Source organism: Lygodium microphyllum, chromosome 19 (genome assembly GCF_053477565.2).
Source record: "Lygodium microphyllum isolate KBCC chromosome 19, Lygodium_microphyllum_v1.1.10, whole genome shotgun sequence".
Taxonomy (NCBI): Eukaryota; Viridiplantae; Streptophyta; class Polypodiopsida; order Schizaeales; family Lygodiaceae; genus Lygodium; species Lygodium microphyllum.
In genome coordinates this window covers 73,080,813-73,099,570 of record NC_141153.1, presented here as the reverse complement: position 1 = coordinate 73,099,570, position 18,758 = coordinate 73,080,813, and the positions used below count along the sequence as shown (strand labels likewise).

The window sequence follows — 18,758 nt, the reverse complement described above, 5'->3', positions numbered from 1 at the left end:
CTATAGGTTCTGTGGAGAGAGGGAGCCAGTGTCAGTGCAAGTGCCAGTGCCTTGGAGCCAGACTCACTGTTGTACACATCATTCTCGTGATTGGTATATGGATTCCATTTGCCGAGCATATCTTTGAGCTCTCTTCTTTTGCAATGTTCTTTTGTTTTCTTTCTTTTTTATCTTGTGTTCAATAGTTTATTTCAATACTTGTCTATGCTTCCATTGTTGCACCACTTCTAACACAAGGAGATAGCTCCTATCATTACTAAAGAGAAGGCACTCCATGAAGTCTCAAAGGACAGGAGGAAGGAGCCTTCTCTTGATACACCTTCAAGCTTGCGAACAACCAAGTTCAACTCAAACTACCAAGGCTTCCCAAGTCCCCTAACTCGAAGAAGGAGAACATTTAACCCTAAGGATAGGGGTGGCAAAGCAAAGAAAGGTAAGCACAAAATCTCGCTCAAGAAGCAAGCATGCATTCCTCTTGTTGAAAAGAACTATTACGTTGCAATTGATGGTAAGGGAGAAACCTTTGAAGATACATTTACAAGGATAAATCCAAGATCAACAAAAACCAATTTAGTCTTTTGGAATGTGAGGGGTATGTGCACCAACAAAAGAATGTACTCTACTCCATCATTAGAAAGAGGAAGCCTCAAGTAGTAGCTTTGCAAGAAATAAAGTAAGGGAGGAGGAGGCCAATGGGATACCCATTTCAAGGTATTAGGTCTTCGCCAAAGGTTGTATGAGAGATTGAGGGGGCACCATGATGGTCATTAACAAGGATCTAGAACCCCAGTTCTTGTGGTCAGCTGAGGATGGCTCGACCTTGGTAGTTGCTGTGCAAATCTCAAGAGTCAACATAATTGTAATTTTTGTATATGCCGATGTTAATTCTGCCATCACAGCTAACCAGCGAGCATGGCCAAATTCGAAACTCAACAAAGACCCCACCCTGTTGGTTGGTGATTGGAACATGACAATGGAGCTAGGGGACCGTTTCCAAGGGGGGAACTCTATCAAATTAGAAAAGGAGTGTTGGAAGGCCTTCCAGGGCACACACTGCCTATCCTCCACCTCAATGTGTCCTTTTTGGATGACCCTCAATTTGCCATGAGGCTACGCCACATGTGAAACAATTCTAAAAAGGAAGGAGGGGATCCAACAACAAAGTGACTAACTTGCATTGGAGCTATACCCACCTTTCTAAGAACCATGGCAAAGCCACTCCTCATGCACAGCAAAGGAATGTGGCTGTTGCTGCCCGAAATCGAGGTGATTTTTTATGTACTCTTCATGATGTTATTCCTAACCCTATTTTGTAGTGCAAAGATTACTTGGAAAGGTAAGAAAGTGCTAGATTACAAGTTGTGAAGGTCTATCTAAGGTTCAAAAGTTGAGCGGGATGCTCCATCAACTTTCTACTTTAATGCACTCAAAGATAAGAGGAACAAGGGCACTATGGCCTGCATTGAAGATGGCAATGGTGTCCTTCACATAGACACAATTGAAATACTCTCCCTCTTCCACTACCACTTGGCTTTAGTAGTTGGCTCGGAGTATCACAAGCGCTATGGCTATGAAGAGAAAGTGGTAGATTTCTTCCAAGGATACCCTAGCCTGGTCTTTGTGGAAGAAGCAACAACCTTATGTAGGCCCTTCACTAAGGACGAGCTTCATCATGCTTTGATGAAAATGAAGGATAGTAAGTCCCGTGGCATTGATGGCATGCCGGCAAAATTATTCAAGTCAATTTGAGACACTTGTGTAGCCGACTTCACTCCTTTCATCAATTACTATTTTACAATTGGTCATTTCCCTAAGGAGGCAAACATAGGCCTAATCAAGGTAATTCCCAAGGCAGCTACAAGCATTAAGGTAACTCATTGGCGCCCTTTGACAATGCTAAACATATTGGCTTGCCACTAAGGCCCTCACCTTGAGGATCAAGGTATTGCTATCTTGCATCATCCATCCCTATCAGTGTAGCTTCATCATCAATAGGAAGATTCAAGATGCAATTCTAAACCTCGCAACTGCTATAGACTAGGTTGTGGCTAGTGGGCAGAACTACCTCCTTGTCAACATGGATTTTGAAAATGCTTTACGACTAGATCTTATGGGAATTTATCTCCATCACCTTGAAAGCCATGGGCTTCGAGAAGAAATTCTCAAAGAAAATAATGACCCTTCTCTCAAGTGTTGAAGCAAAAGCTTCTATCAACGGGGGGCCCTCACCAATCCCTTTGAACTCAAAAGGTCTCTAAGGCAAGGGTCTCCAATAGCTCCTTTGCTCTATGCTATAGCCATAGAACCCCTTTTGAGAAGACTAGACTAGCAAATTCAGGGAGGATTCTACATGGCCTAAGGATGCTTCATGGTGAGCAACTAGCCAGTCAGTTCTATCAAAAGTGAATGTAGCAATAGAAGCATGAAAGAATGCTGAGATAAACTGTTGAACACAAGCCAGAAGATAAATGCAGCAGTACCACAATAAAATAACGCAGAAAATCAAAACGCAAACAGTTGGAGACAAAAATGCAAGTAGTAGGAGCAGTAAACACATACTGTAGAGGCTGGATACACGGCAATTTGCACCAGACAAATGTCGCCAAGCTATAAGGAGGTGGTAGTAGTCAAGGGATATCATTGATCACTAGGACAAGACCTGCAATCAACAGAGGAAAACAGCAGGATGTAGATCTTGAAATCTGATACCATGTTAGAAGTGGATGCAGTAGTGGAAGCATGAAAGAATGATGAAATAAACCATTGAACACAAAACAGAAACGAAAGGAAAGAGAAAACACAAGAACACTGCAAAAGAGAACTCAGAAATGTGCTCAAGAAATGGAATCCATATAACAAACACGAGACACTCACATAAAACAATGAGTCACTCATTGCATGGGCACCGGCACCAACTCCCTCTCTCCAATAGGGCATGCATTGGATCTCCAAGTGATGAATGACAAAATGTGGAGGAGGAGCCTAAATAAATAGGCCAAAAGAATACCATAATAGGTCGGCCAACATTTAATGCTGGTCGGACAACAAAAAATGCTAAAATCACCATCAATATAACCACAATAAAAAACCTAAATATCACTAGAATACCCAACCCACTAGGACACATGCCCAAACTCACACATGAGCTGACTAGACTGCTAACAAGTTCTTTGCAAATGATAACTCCAATATCATCCCAACCCAAAAAAAATCAACTAGACACTCTTTTCAAGGTCTTTCAAGATATTTCTAACTTGTTTGGGTCTATAATTAACAAGCCTAAAACAAAGGTGTTGTACTTGGAAGTTGCAGTGGAGCTTAGATGGTATTACTTTGGGGGGGAGGCTAATCATTTTGAACTCCATGTTGACGGTTACTGTCATATTTGTAGCTAGTATTTTCCCTTCTAGCAAATCATCATGGAATGAGCTTGAAAAAGCCTTCAGAAACTTTCTCTGGTCTAGAAGAGATTCCCAAGATTGGCATGCTATCTCTTAAGATGTGGTTACAACTAAGAAGATGGAAGCAAGCCTAGGAGTTGAGCCCTTCAAAGATGGGGCGAACAAGTTAATCCTAAGGCTCATTGGAAGGTTGGACTGTTGTCATCAGCCCTAGGCTCAAGTTGCTAGGCACATGATTACATCTAATCCCATCCAAGGAGGGCTTTGGCCTAGTTTGAAATGGGAAGACGTAATCATCAATAAAACTATCACATTTACCATAAGGGATCGGAGGTCATCAATAACTTGGTTCAATGTAGAAGAGCAAGATTAGTGAGAGAGTGTGGTCCCCACCCACTGATGGAAGAGGTGATTACTCTTGAAGGTGACTTTTTGAACATTTTGGCTCCGTGAATCTCCAAAACCCTCCATTGTAAGGGCATATAGAGATGATCAAATGTATGCCATGGGGGCCATCTAGAGTTCTTGAGTGTGGAAGAAATTGCAAAGCAGCCCTAAAGAAAAAGAGTGGCTCCATCTAATCTTCAAGAAGGAGGAGGATAATTGGCCTACTTCCTACATCCCCAAGGGTGTCCCCCTTCTTCGATCTATCCAAACCAAGATAAGCAAGGTGGTAGCAGATTGTAGGAAACAAAGGGATTTTAAGCCTTATCAAGGAAGAATCCTTATGAGAACTATGGAGTACTTGAAGTCTAAGTTCCCATGGACCAAGATGAGGACCTAGAAGAAGAGATTGAGAGTCCTCTGGAAGACCACTCCTTCTAGCAAACTCAACGTAATTTTGTGAAAGGTGCTTACAAATAAATTCCCCACCCAACAACAATTGCACAAGAGTGTAAAGATTCCCCCAATCTATCATGTCTACCAAAGGGAAGAAGAGATGGTAGCTCACATGGTTTGAGAATGTAGAGAAGTTAAGCCCCTATGGAAGAAGATTGGCTCATAAAACGAAGCGGCTGGCTTCCATGCAAGATTCAATACCAAAAGCATTTTGTTTGAAACAAATTATAATCTCAAAGAGGGTTCCCTCAAGATATGTAGCGTTGCTCGAGCTATTGTGATAAAATGCCTGTGGAGCCATAGAAATGCAATAGTCTTTGGCAAGTCCTCTAGATTTACTGGAGGAGATTTTGATTGCTTGTAAGGGGATTGGGGAAAAAGACTATCTCTTTAGGGCAATGTTCAAGGCTTTAAAGAAGCACTAGTCTAGGACTGAGCAACGTCACCTATATGGCTGATGTCCAATACTTTTTACATTAATATATATTCGCATTATTTAATAAAACTTTCATCGCACGATGGGGGGCAAATAATGTTCTCGATTGGCTGCCTTCTAAGGACGTGCATAAAGCAACAAATGTGAAGCATTTTGCAAGAATGATTGACCAAGAGTTGTACAAAAATCTTTTTCAATGGTCTAAGAAGGAGGAACTTCCTTTCTGCAGGTTGAGGAAAGGAACCAGAAGGGAGATTTTTTTGCATAATCTCCATCATCCTTTCAGATCTCTTCTAGTGTACACTTAAATTTCCAAGGACGTACATCAGCAAGTCCTTACAAAAGCCAACTAGACCCCTGCCAACATTTCAGGTTCTTGCAAGGTGCTTCAACGGACTTCAGGAAGTCTAGATCATGAGGTCTCACATGTGGTTTATAACATGAACCATTCCAAACTTGTAGATGACTAAGGAAAGTTACAGCTCAGAGGCAAATTTCACCCTTCTTCCTGCACCTATGGATCAAGCTGCCACAACATGTTTTCAAGGTTTCCGTCGACACTTCTGCCCCGAACAATCAACCCCTTTGCTCATCAACCACCTACATTTCTAACCTGTGAAACCATGCGAGCTTTCCAGACCGGCAAGCCTGTAAAGGTTCTCCAAAGTTAGGGCCTGGTCTATTATACGACGACAGAAAGACCTAGGTCATCATATGCCGACAGAATAGATTGTCGAGAGTGGTGACGTGTTTCAAAAAGCAGGCCATGAAATTTTACAACGGTCTGTGGTTCTATGGTGCCAGAGAAGCGGGATGATGTCAGGAAGAGAAGTCTTACCCAATCGTGAGGCTGCAGACAGTTCTATTTGGGCTGCTCCTTCTGCTCGTGGGGGATAGGGCGAGGTGGCGTGAAGTACCAAGCCGCCAAGATGGCTGCAGGCACAGCCACCCATTCACAAAAGGCCGCCACTTTCGAGAGCACAGGTTGCGCCATCGCTCGTTCTCCTTCTCCCTCTCCCTCTCCTGCCTCCGATAACCCGCAGCTTCCTGCCAGAAACGTCCTGTGAAAAAACGTAAAAGAAGCAAGTTTTCTTTTGTTTAGCTGCGTATACAATCATACGATGCGAACGGGAGTTATGATCCTTGGAATAGGAAGAGAGCACGAAAGACCATGGATAATCTCATGCCCCTTACTAATATTAGCATCTTTAAAAATATTGGTGTTCTTGTAACATTATGAAGAGTGATAGTGTTATGTTATGAAGAGTGATAATGTTACATTCTTGTAACATTATGAAGAGTGATAGTGTTACGTTCTGAAGAGTGTTGGCATTTCATGTTGACCTCAACAACGCATGGGTGTTAGTGCGCTCTCCCCCAAACATTTTTTAAGGAGGCGTTAGGACATAATAAAATTGCTTGGTTTGGTTGTTTTAGAATGATGAGGGATAGGGATTAAGCTTTTCATGTGGCACAAGGCTCTCTCTCTCTCTCTCTCTCTCTCTCTCTCTCTCTCTCTCTCTCTCTCTCTCTCTCTCTCTCTCTCTCTCTCTCTCTCTCTCTCTCTCTCCGTAAAAGGTAATTGTATTAATTACGAAAAAAAAGGTACAAGTTTACATGATTACAAGATACACAAGGGCCCTAGGCCAATGTGTGTAAAATCCCAGAACTAAGCCATGAAAAAGTTCCACAAGTCATGGCAAAGACCCAAAGGAAATTGCTCTCTCTCTCTCTCTCTCTCTCTCTCTCTCTCTCTCTCTCTCTCTCTCTCTCTCTCTCTCTCTCTCTCATTCATATATGATGCCACCACAGGCCTAGTTTGTGAATGTAGCACTTAAAGAGGACAAGAGAAGGAAGGTTAGAGCTCTACACATTTGAGTGATCGCATGGAAAGAGGGAGACTACTAAGGCATATGTGGGGAAATGGAGTGAAGGACTCCTCCATTGTGGAAGGTGGCGGGTAGGTAAGGACCTAAGCCCCTTCATCCTCAAATTTGTTGATTTGGGATCGCAACTAGCCATCCTCTCCAAAAGGAAGGCTACTAAAAATGGGGGGGGGGGGGGGAGGGGGGATGTATGTAGAGGAGATCTCGCACCAACCTAGGTAGCCCACCGATAGAGATGCATCCCATAGATTATGGAGTCTCACAAAGTAGGCAAATGGGTGGAACTATAGTGGAGCCATGAGGATTGTGATGCAAGGCTATTCCACAGGGGTGCTGAGGAACAACCCTTCCATTCCCCTTTTTTGACAACTCTACTACTATAGTAGAAGCAGATGAGTGAGATATAAAAATAAATAAATGTAAACATCTACAAAAAGGCCAATTTGGACTATGAGATCAAAATATTACATCAAAAGCCAATGAGTTTTTCCAAATCCCAAAATAGCTATCGTCTACTCCTATGACTAACTAAATGGAAATGTATATGTCATGGGGGATGGTCTATATCCATCTAGATCCACATGAAGTGAGACTCCTTATCCCTTTGCATGACCTGCACAATATCTTGTAGCTCCTCCTTATACAGAACAACCACTCCCCTAGACCCTTTGTTCCCCCCTCATGATCAGGCTCTAGGGTGACATGCCACCTCCCATCTATAGCTACATACCCATGGTAAGTGCATGCTTAGGTGTGTCTTTGTATACAAGATCATGTCCCTATTGGTGAAGTTCTCCAAGGGGAGAAAAAGATAATAAATATAATGTAATATGGAGCCAACTAAACACATGATTAGCTCAAAAGTGTAAATTTGAATAAGTGCACTTTATAAGATTTGCAAAATGTAGGACAATGAGCTGGAAATTGTACAAAAGCAATTGAGAACATGTATAGGTTACATGCTTGGCACCATGCAAGAGGCCATGTAGCCTAATATGGCACAAATACTATCAAAATGTAGGGTTGAAATGGAAGGGCAATTCTATGCGCAATTTGTGTCATGAAAAGAGGACATTGAATGAGGTATGCATGAAAGAAACATAGTCATCATGAAGTTAAGAGAAGAACTCATAGAATGTAGAAGATAATCTAAAATAGTAAATAATGATAAATCTAAAAATCACGTTGTGGAGTATCTCTAAGAAGGGCTAAAAGAATGTAAATGCATATGGAATTATATGTACATGAGGAGGGGGAGATCACCCCAAAGGTGCAAGAGGAGATTAAAGAGATCTCTATCCACACATGGAGAAATACATTAATTCACAAGCCAAAGTGACAGGACAAACACAAGTGCAAGTGAAGGAAACAACATAATGGATTGACGTAGTTAAAAACTTAAAAATGTCACCCATCCATAAAGTCAAGGTCATGAACACCACTCTTGAGGGAGAGGCAAATCATAGAGTGTGAACTTTACAAGTATGTGTAGTGGGGTGGACCGAGAAGGGCACTCCCCAATAGGATGCAAAAGCACTCGGTGAAAAAGTATGTGCAAATGAAGTGCCAACTATGGATGCTTGGTGTGTGCGTGTGTGTATACAATGAAGGTGTTAACTCTTAGGTTTGAGGACATGGGAAAAAGGAGGGATTTCTTATCCAAGAGGCGGCCTCTAAAAGGTCAAAATATTTACTTGGATGAAGACCTCACTCCAACCCAAGTGGCACATAGAAAAGAGCACATATCTCGAGTCCTCAAAACGCAAATTTACAAAGTATCGTGATGGACAACACAACCTATGAGACATCAAGATTTACAAGATGGAATTGTAATGGAGCTCTCCAAATGGATGTTGGTTATTTTGAGGACATTTTCATAAATGTAGATATTGCCATGTATATTGAGACACGCTGCAATGGTTGGCACTTACCAAAGATATGAGGATATAGATGGGAGTCAGGTTTTTGTCCCTAGTCACCAAAAATAGAGGAGACTAGAGGATCTAGAGGGGTAGATGTACTATTCAAGGAGGAGTTTTGTCTGGTTGAGTACATCTTGTACATAGAGTTACTAGGGCACAATACCTATGGATCCAAGTATGTAGAGATGGACTTAGGGAGTTATACATAGCAATGTGTTACTTTCCACTTGTTGATTCTAGATATGTACCATCAGGAGATGCAACAAAGGAGTCCCCTTAGATGCCACTATATGAGGATATTTTATGGTTTGCTAGTATAGGAGACATATTGCTAGCCATAGATTTTAATGCACACATAGGTACTGCCCAAACAATGATGTATAACATACATCATTCCATGCATCAAGAGATTGCCCTAGAGGATACAAACATGTAAAGATAATCATGTAACACTAGGGAGATAACACAAATGGTAGACATTTCATTCCATTGGGGAGAGCACACAAGTTGGTCATCTTTAACATGTCACGATGGCAAGGTTCAGGATAGCTCACATGCTGGAATCCCATGGGGGGATTGAGTACAAAATAGACTACTTGATGGGGTCACCCTCTGTGATGCTATATATCATTGACTTTACCCTTTCAAGTAGACCTATTGGTTTAGTTGTGGATCATACATATTTGAGTTTCACAATGACAAGAGGTTGCATCAAGAGCTTACTTGTTGCTCCAATTTCTAAACATCCTAGATATCAGTTTCTACAACAGACGGCTCACGTATATAGAATTGTAGTATGTGATGAATTGTTTAATATGGACCCATATTGCTCTTTGGATGTACATGTTCAATCAAGCCATGCATGAGGGCTTTTCGGTAAGTTGGATAGACCTAAGAGCAAGGACCCTATGTTATCAAAAAATTACAAGAGGACAATCATGATTGGTCACTCCTTGGCCAAGATATATGGCTACATTTTAGAGCATGAGCTTAGTACATGGGTAAAGCGACATGGGTATAGAACACAAAGTCAAGAAAACTTTGGTAGAGGATTCATTATGCTTGATCACATATTAGCCCTCGAAGCTATAATAAAGGAAGGCAGGGCACATGAGAAGAGGATTTATTGTTTCTTTGTGGGTTTTTGCAAAGCATTCAACATTGGACCTCAACCTAGGCTCATATAGTGACTACAAGATATTGGCACTCCAAAGTGTCTACATTGGGGATTCATGCCTTATATGAGTTAGTGACAAGGAGGGTGCATGCTCCATGAGGGCTTTTTGATATGATTGACAATACCATCAATGTGAAGCACAAATGCCCACTTTTGCCTACCCTTTTTGGTGTTTATGTTCATGAACTCTCAGATTGTGTGGATAGATTAGGAGAAGCAAGTTTGAGATTGGATGGCATATTGATATCCATCATGTTGTATGCAAATGATGTGGTATTGATTGTGGATTCACTTGAGGGCTTACAAAGACACATGGATGCATTGTGAGCCTTTTGCAAGGATAGAGGATTGATATTGAAACTTTAAAATGCCAAGGTGATGGTGTTTCATACCACACAAGCTTGGGTGACCTAAATGGGATATCAATTTACTCTTGGTGGGAATATGGTTGAGTATGCTCGATTCTTTGTATATCTAGGAGTCACATTTACAGGACCTACATTTTCATTGCAAGATGCAACGATTGCTAGGTTGGGTAGAGGTTATGCAATACTTGGAGCACTAGATGAAAAATGTGCATATGTTCAATTCTAGGAACCCTAAACTAAATTATGACTATTTGATACATTGGTTACCCTATCCTTGCTATAGAAATCCCCCGTATTGAAACCCTAGTCTTTGCAAAAAGGCCTAGAAGAGAATTGAGAGGACACTAGTAATGATGATTGCTTGCATGATATGAAGCAAACCATTGGTACCTCATGATATCGCTAGAATGGAGGCTAGAGTAGCGCCTATGGTCAAGGAGGCATTCTTTTAGGCCATAGCTTAATTACAAAGAATATAGGAGCTTCCTAGATATAGATATCCATAATTGGCATTAATTTCATCCAAACAGTCATTTGGAGAATGGGGATACACATTGCTAGTAAGCAAAGATACAGTCATGGTTCAAGACACATGGATCAGAGATGGATGCACTCACACCACTCCACTGTAGTTTGGATTTCCCATAGATCACATGTATAAAGAAGAATCAATTTTCGAAGGTAGGCCTTGTGAAGATTGATCCTATGGATCATACATGGGTGCATCTCCTAGAGCCCCTTGGTATGAAGATGGTATGGTATTAACATCATTTCTAACCTACATGTGTTGGTAGAGGGATTTATTATCAAGCCACTATGATTGGATGTCCACCTCTCCCATGGGATAGTAGGGCTATTGGATGGTATATACATGTGTGAGGATGCACATATCTGCCAATGATGCTACTAGAAGGTTGAGTCCAAGGAGCACTTTATTTGTAGATGTATTGTATATAATGAGATAAGAGGGAGATCTTATTGCCTTTTTAGGAGGGGTTTGGGCTTCTCCTAGGGTGATGGAGTACAAGGACTAAAGATGCTTATGACTATTCTTATTGAAGATCTAAGCATACAACAGAAGCTTTTGAGGAGAAAGACAATAATAGATTTTAGTTGAAAAGTCCGTAGGTTCTTATAGATTTTTTTTAGTACTAGCTCTAGAGCTACATGCTATTATTACATATGTTACCTCTACAACAATGCTAACACATTATCCATGAGTAGGAGTGATCACAATAAACTAGGTAGTCACACTCCATAGAGCATCACACCTACCACCCCATTGATGTGATCGGTTTGATTCATGGATAATGTGCTTCCTCCCTCTCCCTCTCCCTCTCCCTCTCTCTTCCCCCCCTCTCTCTACACGCACACACACACACACACACGCATGCACACGTACACGCACATGAGCACACGTGCACACGTGCACACGTGCACACACACACACACACACACACACACACACACACACACACACACACACACACACACACGCACGCACGCACGCACGCATGCACGCACGCACACACACCCCACTCAACTTTTTTACACTCAACAAACTTTGTGTATGTATGTATAAGTTAGGATCATAAATATATTAAAATGCATGGACCAACATGTTCATTAGATTAGGATATGCCAAAATATGACTTCTAAATTGTCACATATATGGTCCCTACCTAAAGATATGTAGTTATAAATTTTCCTCTCCCCCAAAGAGCATGTTATTGGATTTCCCACCAACAAAAGTTTGGACTTGAGACATGGAGAGAGGACAAGGGCTATTCCAACTTTTCCAACATATAAGTTCATCTTCAAAGTTTTAACAATCTTTGACATTTTGTTTGATATGCACCTACATACAAACATATATACATTTGTATCTTCTTGAGGATAGATAAACATTAAGAGGAATACCATAATTCACTTGAAGCAATCATTCTAATGGTGGTTGTAATGATGATACTCTCCTCAATAGTTCTAACATTACACTCAAATAAGGTTAAGCTTGATAAATTGTTGGCTAAAGGTGTTTTGATCTTGATTACATTTAGACTTGGGAAAGATATTGACTATTTTCTACCATGATATTGAACTAGCCATGGTCATGCATGATAGCATTGCCATATTCCATTCTTTATAATGCCTTCTCCTTAGACAACCTATTCACACATTAATAAAGACAAATAGAAGTGATGTTAAAATAAACATTGTGAATAGAAAGGAGGTCAAAGATAGGAACAACTTTGTAAACATTATGCTATGGTGCAAATAATTAAGCAAGCTCAACTACTAGAGCAAGGATCAATAGCTCATTGTGTGCAATTTTATGCAATGGTATTCTCACTTCATGTGAACTCTATCTAAACAGTGCAAATGATTCTTAGTTGCTCAATTAAAAGATAGGTTAAAGAAGGTCAAGGACAAGCATTGAAGTTATTTTTTGAAGATAATTTAATTTTTTAAAGCTTCATAATTTTACATTGAACAATTGTAATATCTTAACATTTTTATAACTCGTCAAAGCCAAGGTCACTCGCATGTAAATGATAATAACTTTTGAATATAAAAGCTTGCAACAAATGTTACAAATTGTGGGCACATAACTTCTATTCACTTTTGAGTATCAATTAACCCAAGTGAGGTGCATACAATATTGAAAGGACTACGTACGAGCCTTAAAAGTGGGTGGGATGCCCAACTTGTGACGAAAACCCTAATTCTAACCCTAATGTATGAAAGTAAAAAGGTGAATGGAAGAACTCATTCATGTATGTGCAATTTTGAGCAATGCCTTTTTTTGCTTCTTATTCTCTATCTTGTACTAGCATTGTTAAGAGTGAGAAAGAGAGGGTGTGAGAGTGTGGGATCTTTCGCTCAACTGCCAAGACCCTCGAACTGCTTATTCTTTCAAGCGTTTCAAGCGAGCTCTAATGGCTATCTCTCACCTAGCCGACGCGCCGTTGATCCTACGAGTGTAGTGAGCTTACCTTGATGCTCGATCGAGTACCCTCCTCTCTCTTGCACTTCAGTAGCTCCACGATCCTCCATCTCCAAGCTCCATCCTCCACAGCCGCGCGCGCAAGAGAAGAGAAGGGAAGAGAAGAGAAGAAGAGGATAGGAGATGGTGAAGAGCTTCACCCTCTTGATCCCTCACCCTCACACACACTCATTTCCTCACACTCTCACACTCCCTCTCTCAAGAGCACACACAAGCAAGAAGGAGAGAAGAAGAGAAGAAGAAGAGGACTCCCTTTGCCACACACCAAAGAATGAGCTTCTCATTCATTTTTCAACTTTATATACAAAACCCTAAATCCCTTCTGGGCGGTCATCCCCTTTTCCTCTTTTACATGGCCGGCCGTAGCCTAGGCCCTCTTTCCCATTTCCCACCATTCTAATTTACCCTATTCCTACTAATGCATACACTTTGCACAGGAGCGAGCCTGGCACTCTTTTACACAGATTTGGGGGCACTCCCCTATTTTGATGGTGCGCATTTTCCTCTTTCACCTTTTTTTGCTCTTTTTCCTTCTTCCCAGTTTCTACTCCTCTGTGATGTGGTAATGTGGTCGAAAACACGGTAACATTACCCCCTCCTAGCCAAGTGCCAGTCCCATGGCACTGCGGTGGGATAAGGGGCATGTTAGGTCGGCTGGTAGGCGGAACAGGTAGGTGGGTGGTTAGGGATGATGACCTAGAGTGAGTTCGGCGTATGGTAAGCTCCATGGAGACACTCGGCATCTGTCACACGGTTGTAGCCGGTCGTCTTGTGAGTAGGAGAAGCATTGGAAGCAATGAAATGATAGTGTGGGGGAATTTATTTTGGTAAAAACCCCTTGAACTCGGTTTGGCTTGAACCCCATGGCTTTGATTGAAGATTTGTGCCTTGGATCTGAAGGTCCTCGGGCCGGTGGAATCAATAAGCTATCTGTGGATCTTGAGGCGTAGGGCATGGATCGTTGGACGATACATGTCCAAGATCTATGCCAATGGCGGACTCACCTTAAGCTGGTTCGATCATAGTGGCCTTCAGCATCAGGCGGGTGGCTGGAGGCCGGCACACTTTGGGTCGTTAAGGGGTGCCAGGGGTGACGGTCTTCTGCGGGTAGCCAGCCCCGGAGAGTCGATATATCCTGCAAAAAAATTTGTGCCCTCCCTAAGGGGTGTGCTACTTGTCGTGTAGTGTGTTGTGCTCGTGGCCGTGAAACTGGGAGATGGGTCTAACCTTGGGCAAGCCCTTGGTAACGTCCCACACTTGAGGACCCAGCTTGTGCTTCATTGGTGGTGCGGTGTGAGCCTTAGGGTGACAAGGTCTGAAAGTCCTGCCCTTGATCTGCCCTAGGCGTGAAGTGGGGGAGGGGGCTAGGGAGATCCCTAGGTGCTTTTTTTTTTTTGGATGAGACATAGGCCCAAGTATCTTAGTCGGAATGAGGAGGAGAAGGTGGGTGGAGAGACTTGCTCAAAATTTGGTGACTCTGCATGTAATTCTTTAGATTCATACGGACATGTAGGGAGGTAGTGGAGAGGAAGGGGTGGTTGCATCTAGTGAACGGGCTGTCGTTCATGTCCTCTAGGAGGGCTAGGCAAAAAGAAGGGAGGAGGGTAGCCCTCATCATGAGACGAGCCATGGCACAATTATCTATAGCATTAGGGTCGAAGAATAGGGGAGGTAGGCCATGCTCTTGTGGAGTCGAGTCCTGCTTAAGAAGTAGCCTAAGTAGCCTAAGATAGTTACAGGTGGTTATGAAGGCAGGGTCAGGGCGTGAGGAAAAATCTGCAAGGAAGCACATCATGGATTCGTCTAGGCTTTCAAAAGAAGGGAGTTGTCGAAGGATGCTACAGTGGAGTTATAAATGACGGGGAAGTCATAGTGCATGTGGAGGGTGGCATCAAAATCTACGCCTACCCTTCGAGGGTACGCCATATAAGTAGGGTCGTTCCACTCGAACGACAGGGTACTACAAAAAGCCATCCAGGCGAGCATGCTTATGTCGCATACTCGTCTCCTCCACAGGGGTTGGTCCCTATAGTTTTGTACAGTGTAGGGGATTTCAAAAACTTTATCGTGCCACTAGTCGTCCGGTTCGGTGCCCCAAGAGGTTGGGGTCTTTTTGCGCTCTTCCAGCCATCTTTTCCCCAGCCTGCCACCCACCGACTGCGATCACCTCGTCCATCACTTTGAGGGACAGGACCCTTCGCAGACTGTTGGGTAGGAGGAAACTGAAGGAGAATGGCTCCTTTGCTAGTTCCTGCACCTCCCACACCACCAGTTCCGCATGGAATCCCCCCGGGAGATCATCTGGGCACGGAGGGAGAGGCGCGGACGGTAGCATAGCTGGTTTGGCTCTCAGCTTCTGTCTGGCCTCCTCCACCAGCTTTTTTCGCCTTTCTTTAGAGATGGCTTTTCTTTCTGCCAGCTGGGTCTGCTTGTGGTGGATCTTGGGCCTGTGGCGAGGGGGGTTGTGGGACCACCTCTTCCTTGAAGCGATTCACATCGATTTCTAGCTCGGCTTCTTCCCCCTGCCATTTTGCGAGTTATGCTTCTTCCTGGAACTCGAGGGCATCTATTTCCTAGGGGTTTAGGTCGGCTCTCATCAGGTATTTCCGCTGTTCCTCCAGACTCAGCCTCACCTCCGCCGGCAGTGGTGGCATCTGCAGTCCAGCGTATAGAGCTCTTCTCGCTATGCCAAGCTTCCTCTGTACTGCTTCCAGCGACTCTCCTTGTGCTGTGTGGGTGGCGTCCAATATGGTGTCGAGGAAGATCTTCTGTTGAGCGCTGAAGGCCACTTGGACTGCCTCTGCCTTGCTCTCCGCAATGATTTTCTCTTTTTCTGTTAAAGCAAGGCGACGCGCTAGTGTCTTCACCTTCCTCTCGTTATGGGCAGCCCACTCCTCTACCCTCTTGTTCATCACTTCCAGGTCTTCCCCTTGTCTCAAGGTTAACATCATGATTTTCTGTCCATAATCCTCTAGTTCCCTGACCAGCCTCTCTTGTTCTTGTTGTTCATAGGTCAACAGATCTGTTAGGCGCTTGAGCTCCTCCTCCTACTCCTCCATGCCTCGTTGCCTTTCTTCGTCCCTAGCATTTAGCTCCTCCCTGAGTGCATCCACCTTAGCAGCTTTTGCATCAAGCTCCTCGTACTGCCCTATGAGAAGCTTGTGCTCTCTTTGCATGTTTACTAGCTCTTGCGTCTCATTCTCAAGTAACTGCCTCCAATGTTCCTTCCTTCGCTCTCTCCAACTGGGAGAGCAGCTCAGCGACGTATTCGTCGTAATTATCCGGTGGCATCATTGTTGCGTGAATAGGCAAGGTGGAGGCTTCAACTTTTTGCTTTTTGGGTTCCTGCCTGGACTCTGCATCTGCGGCTGGCCTTTTCTGTCCTGTGACTGTAGTTTCCGTGCTCCGCCCCTGGCCCATTTCTTTGTTGATAAAATATTGCATCCACGCCACGAAATTCGACACATCAGCGCTAGTGGGGATGCTGAGGGTGACGGTGGTGAGTTCCGTGGGAGGTAGCAGGAGGGTAGGGATTGGATGAAGTAGGGCCTTGCCTTTGCCTTCGGGGACAGGGGTGGCACAAATTCAGGCACCTGTGTGCTGGATCCAGGCCCCTCCTCTCTGCATGGGCTTAGGTTCCTTAGTTCGTCCACTCGGCACTGTTGTTCGATGGACCGTCATGTGGCCTCCGCCAGGTCCTCCTCCTCTTTCCTTCGCAGCTCCTCCTCTTCTTCCTCCGCTTTCCTCTTTCTTTCCTCCTGCCTTTTCTTCTGCTCCTCCTGCTTTTTCCCTTTTTGTTCTTTTTTCCTCCTTTTCTCTGCTTCAGCCTCTTGTTTGGACGCCTCCTTGGCTTTCTGCAACTCCTCTCTTTCCCTCTGCTCCTCCTGCTTTTTCATCCTTTCTCTCTCTTTTGCTTCTTTCAGGGACTCCTTCTTTGCCCTTTCCAAGTCCTCCCTTTCTTTCTTTCTGCCTTCATCACCCTTTTTCTTCCCCTGCGCCGCCTTTTTCTTCGTTGTTCTGATTGCCCTCTTACTAGTTGGTCCTTCCCCTTCTTCTTCTGTTTCTGTCCTGTCGGTGGACCTGTCCTTGTCCTGTCGAGGGGGCAACTTCTCCGGTGTTTCTCCTTCTCCCTCCTCCGGCTCTTGTGCTACCTTTATTGCCTCCTGAATTAGTGCAGTTAAGACTCCTCCGTAGCTGATGAAAGAGGCCTTGGAGGAGGCTTTCTTCCTTTCCGTTACCTTAGAAGCAGGAGAATCTCCTGCTGTTGGTGCACTTCCCAGGGCTAGTGCTTTGGCTGCTTGATCGATAGTCTTCCGCACATAGCCATTCCAATCCACCTCATCTAGAGTGTGGGCTGCTACATTCTCCAGCATGGGCACACTAATCCGATGCATTAAGGAGTTGTATCGTTGGCTGGAGAAGAGCACGTGCACCAACTTGGCCTGCAGCCTGGTGTCAGTGTCGAGGATGTCTTGGATGCTTATGCTGTCGTTTGTAAGTACCTCTTCCTTCTTCATTTTTAGCAAGGCGTAGACATCCCTTTTTTGCCACCTTTCTATCCTATGTGCCAATCCCAGAGCTTTTTCCACCAGGACTGGGTCCAATCGGACTGGTACCTTCTTTGCGCCCTCTCCTCGGCCTATTGTTACAGTGCCCGCTTCCTGGTCCGAATTGTATGTCCTGAAAAATTTCACGCATTTGAAGTGATCAGGTTCCTGCGAGAATTTTTCAATATATTTTGTCAGGTTGCACTGTTCCACCACCCTTCTGGCTGCCTTCTTCCTTCGCCACCACGACTCCGATGTTGTGGATGGTTCGGAACTTCACCTGGCCGAAGGTGCAGTTTTCCAATTGGATGCAATATAGCTCCCTTTCCTCGTCAGTGAATGGGAGTCGGTGGGCGCGGTCTTGCTGCGACATTTTCTGCTCCTGCCATAATTCATAACTTCCATTAGTGTTTTCCACATGGCACTTTGCTGTTTTTAAACTCTTAACTGAATTTTTGGAAGCCATTTTTCTCATACTAATGCTTAAGTCTTTCACTACTTTTACTTTACCAGACCCCCTTTTTATTCATTTCCTATCTAATTCCTTCCACCGTATTTCCCACTTTTCTTTTTACCGAGTTTTCCACGTATTTTTATTCATTTCCTATCTAATTCCTTCCACCGTATTTCCCACTTTTCTTTTTACCGGGTTTCCTACGTACATACCACCTTTCTTCCGGCTGATAGAAGAATCCTTCCTAGGATTGGGAGTTAAAGGGTGGCGTTGGTGCTGTTGGGGTAGGAATTTACGTGTAAAGAGGCCACGTGTAGAATCGTGGGTTGTATTCCATTTGCGCATGACAATCGAGAGTAGCCGGTTGGATAGAGACCTGGGAGATGTAGGTCAAGACATCATGAAAGAGATCCCCAGTATTAAGGCGGATGGCGACATGTAATTCCTCTTTGGTGAGGAGTTGGTCAATATAGGGGTGGGCGAGCACATGGTCGTCCAATTGCTGATTGCGGGTGATGGCCAAAACCCTAAACAAGATGGGTGCCACATAAGTGGGGTCGTATTCAATGGTTTTAATTGCCCTGCGTTGCTCAGCATTTGTCATTATTCGGCAACCTTTTTTCTCCCATTGGATTCGCAGAGCAAACCATTGCTGTAAGAATGTGGAGGGCGAGCTTGCCATCTGCATGAGCTCATGCATCTCGTGTTCAGGAACAGAGCGGG

At 43.8% G+C, this 18,758-nt stretch overlaps 1 long non-coding RNA gene across 1 annotated transcript in view; it reads right to left on the bottom strand.

The window, feature by feature from the left end:
- The window catches only part of LOC148020030 (uncharacterized), a 34,575-nt gene extending 28,652 nt beyond the window's left edge, over positions 1-5,923 (bottom strand). The window contains exon 1 of the long non-coding RNA XR_015694920.1: positions 5,516-5,923. This is a non-coding gene — a long non-coding RNA (uncharacterized LOC148020030). The remainder of the gene's footprint in view (positions 1-5,515) is intronic.
- Positions 5,924-18,758: the final 12,835 nt, after the last annotated feature.